General features: G+C 45.5%; 1 pseudogene; it reads right to left on the bottom strand.

The window, feature by feature from the left end:
- Nucleotides 1-385: 385 nt before the first annotated feature.
- On the bottom strand, nucleotides 386-3555 carry LOC103883951 (annotated as a pseudogene).
- Between the last annotated feature and the right edge of the window lie 826 nt (nucleotides 3556-4381).

Genomic DNA, 4381 nt, shown 5'->3' on the forward strand with positions numbered 1-4381 from the left:
CCATTTACTTCCTCTGAGATGGTAACAGCAATAGGCAAACACTTCAAAGATGAAGCATTCAGAATGATTCATGCTATACCACCTCCCCTTGGTGGCAGGCTATGGAAATTGGCTTGATGATAATTATTGCAATTGGTCAAAAAAAGAAAAAAATTTTTTTTTAGACGGAGTCTCTCTGTTGCCAGACTGGAGAGCAGTGGCCCGATCTTGGCTCACTGCAAACTCCGCCTCCCAGGTTCAAGCAAATCTCCTGTCTCAGCCTCCTGAGTAGCTGGGACTACAGGCATGCACCACCATGCCCGGCTAATTTTTGTATTTTTAGTAGAGACAGGGTTTCACCATGTTGGCCAGGATGGTCTCAATCTCTTGACCTTGTGATCCGCCCGCCTTGGCCTCCCAAAGTGCTAGGATTAAAGGTGTGAGCCACCATGCCCAACCAAAATTTTTAAAATATATTTTCTGTCAAAATCACCCTTACTTCTTCAAATCATCAAAACCACTTTTCTTTTGTCAAGGATTCAGGTATTGACAAAAGACACAAAACTAGGACCTGCTTTCAACAGACAATGCTTTGGATGATGCCAAGGGCAGTGGGGCTCTTTGCCTCCTGTCCTTGCCTCCCACCTATTCAAGTCTACAATGGAGGCAAGGCACTATGTTCTTCAGCACCACCTTGCCTGCTGTCTATCTCCATCCACTTCCCTGGCCTCAGAAAAGGGCAAGGCGTGGCTCACATACTCTCAGCCATGGCCTGGTGTGCAGCAGCTCCAACATCAGACATCTAAGCACTAATTCTCCCCAAGACCCAGTTCTCAGGTTCGAGACATTGATATTTCAAATATATCAGATTGAAATACTGAAGTTTCTTTAGAAATACCAGGGTGCAGCAATGTCAGTCTTCAACTGTGGTGTCCGTGGTCTCCAGATAAGCAGCTTCCTTACTCTTCCAGGAAGAAGGAAACATTGAATAGGATGTGTGAAATAGAAAGAGAGAGAAACTGGCATTACCACCTCTCCCGAGAACATAGAACACACAGACGCACAGCAAGGGCATCTTTCTAGTGCTTCCAAAGAGGTGAGCCACAGGGAGAGAAAGGAGGAGAGGAGACCTGAAGGAAGAACACAATCCAGTACCTTGTACAGGATCTTGGTGTTCATTCGGTCCCAGGCCTTGGACAAAGCTTGGGTGTTTGCCAAGTCTCCCCATTGAATAGAGGAAAGAAGATACTTTCTCTTCAGGTACCTTTCTGGAAGATGAGGACTGCTCAAAAGAAAATGAAATATGCTGAAGGGAAAAAAAAAAAAAACACCCTAGTGAGAACCAGAGGGAGCTATAAAAGTGAAAGTGCAGATATCCTTACATTTTACCAGGTGGGCCTGATTCACCTAGGCTACAAATATTTCCTGAGCAACTGTTTACTAATATGGCTTTGTGCTACAGGGAAAGAGGAAGGAAACCATCTCTGAAATTTGGGATCTCAGCATGGTGAGGACAAAACCAGATCCTGAGAAGAAAGAACAAAAGTGACATGAAAGGTAAAGCTCAGTGGAGGTCCAAAGGATAAATACAACTAATTCAGAGGATAGCAGGGACACTCCAGCTGGTAGGAAACATAAACAAAGGCACAGAAGCAGAGATGCACAGAATGAATTCAGGGAAAGCAAATCTTCCAGTCATGGATGCCACATGGAGAGCAGTTGGAAAGGCTGAAAGGTGAACTGAGCCAAAACAGAAAGAATACTGCCAGGGCATTGATCCATACCATAGCTGGCTCCCAGCTTTGAGAAGGCCTCAAAGTTGTCAGCAATGTCCTCGTTTTTGATGTCCATTTTGATGTCCACCTCATATTTCATGCCCCCAGGCATGCTGAGCCTGCAGCTTGTTAAGAATCTTTGTGGCATCAAAGCCAGCCTTATTGCACGGCTGGTGTGGGGTAATCTCCAAGGCCTTTGCATATGCCCCAATCAACAGCTGCTGTTTTCCTGGAATAGCCCTTAGAGAATCCCAAAGGTACTTAAAGAGCTCCCTCTCAATGACGCCACCCCCAGCCACCACTGACTCATTCCTGATGGCATCATGCAGGGACCGCTCTGTCTCCTCCATAAACTGCTTGGCACCGCCACAGAAGATGAAGGTGCATGTCTTGGCCTTGGGGCAGCCAATAAAAAAATGGTACCTCTCACCTTTAAATCTGGGTCTCTTCAAACACCTAGCATCGACCCAACACATCTGCTGAGAAAGCATTCGCACTGGTCTGGATTGAGACTTCACAGGCCATCACCATCCTCTTCAGATTATCCTCAGGTACTCGGCCAGCACAGAACATGTCCCTGTCAGCAAAGTACTGGGTGGCCACGTCCCCAGTGGGGAGTTTGGACAAGACAACTTTGGCTCCAGAATGATGGATCCTCTCTAACTTGTCATAGAGAATGTTCTACTCGGCATCAACAATCTGATAATCCTCAACTGTGTGGACTCTTATCTCAGTATTATCTTTCTCAGCTTTCCACTGGAGCTCAGTATTCAAAAGGGCAATCTTGGCCAGGCATGGTGGCTCATGCCTGTAATCTCAGCACTTTGAAAGGCCGAGGTGGCAGATCACGAGGTCAGGAATTTGAGACCAGCCTGACCAACATGGTGAAACCCCGTCTCTACTAAAAATACAAAAATTAGCCAGATGTGGTGGCGCATGCCTATAATCTCAGGTACTCAGGAGGCTGAGGCAGGAGAATCACTTGAACCCAGAAGGCAGACGTTGCAGTGAGCCGAGATCAGGCCACTGCAGTCTAGCCTGAGCGACAAGAGCAAAACTCCATATCAAAAAAAAAAAAAAAAAGGCAATCTTGGGGTCTTAGTATTTTTGAGGGGGTTGCATTTCAAACCCAGCATAAGAGAAAGTATTCTTGAATGCAACACCAGCTACCAACTGAGAATCCTCGAGGGCTCCACCCTGTACCTTCTTGATTCCAATCATTTTAAGCTGCAGCAAATCACTGAGCATCATTACTGCCTCCACCACCATCTTAGCAAAGAAAATTTCTGCTGCGAGATCAGCGTGGAGCTCAGAGCGGTCCTAGCACACTACTCCAGAAGCTTCCTCTGCTCCACTTTATCTCCCTCCTTCACAGTCACAGCAAATCTCTCTGATCTTGTTAACTGCCAACTGGGTGGCTGTGCAGAAAGCTCGAATGTGAGCTAAGGGTGTAAACCATCCTTCACCTACAGTTTCACCTGCTTCAGAAACTCTGCAGCCAGCAACGTCAGTGAGGTGGTGCCATCACTGACCTCAGTGTCTTGGGATTTGGTAATGTCCACTAAAGTCTTTGCTGCAGGATGGACAACATGAAGAAGTTTCAGAATTATGGCCACTTCATTAGAAATTGTTGCTTTGCCTCTGCCACCCACAATAAGCTCGTCCATGCCATGGGCACCCAGAGTGGTTCTTACAGCCTTAGCAATCACCTGGCAGGCACTGAGGTTATTCACAAGCTGGGAGATGCCTTGGGAGCTATCAGTTCCCTCTCTTTCAATAGGATAACTAGTGTGGGCATCATTTTGGAAGCTTATTCAGCAGCCTGTTACTCTCCTCTTTTCTCTGTGACCGGTCTGCCCAGCAACCCACCTAATTTTTTACTTTTTAATAATCGCCATTCTGGCTGGTATGAGATGGTATCTCACTGTGGTTTTGATTTGCAGTTCTCTGATGATTAGAGATGTTCAGAATTTTTTCATGTTTGTTGACCACTTGTATATCTTCTTTTGAGAATTGTCTGTTCATGATTTTTGCCCACTTTTTAATGGGATTATTTGGTTATTGCTTGTTGAATTAAGTTTCTTATAGATTCTGAATATTAGATCTTTGTTGGCTGTACAGCTTGCAAATATGTTCTCCCATTCTGTAGGTTGTCTGTTTACTCTGTTGATAGTTTCTTTTTGCCCTGCAGAAGCACTTCAGTTTAATTAGGTCTCACTTGTCAATTTTTGGTTTTGTCGCAATTGCTTTTAAGGACTTGTTATAAATTCTTTCCCAAGGCCAATGTCCAGAATGGTATTTCTGAAAATTTCTTCTAGGATTCTTATAGTTTGAGGTCTTATATTTAAATCTTCAATCCAGCCAGGCGTGGTGACCCACACCTGTAATCCCAGCGTTTTGGGAGGCCGAGGCAGGTGGATAACCTAAGGTCAGGAGTTCGAGACGAGCCTAGGCAACATGATGAAACTCCATCTCTACTAAAAACACAAAATTTAGCTCAGCATAGTGGCAGGCACCTGTAATCCCAGCTACTCAAGAGGCTGAGGCAGGAGAATTGCTTGAACCCAGGAAGCGGAAGTTGCAGTGAGCTGAGATCATGCCACTGCATTGTAGCCTGGGCGACAAGA

The sequence above is a fragment of the Papio anubis genome, chromosome 6 (assembly GCF_008728515.1).
Source record: "Papio anubis isolate 15944 chromosome 6, Panubis1.0, whole genome shotgun sequence".
Classification (NCBI taxonomy): Eukaryota; Metazoa; Chordata; class Mammalia; order Primates; family Cercopithecidae; genus Papio; species Papio anubis.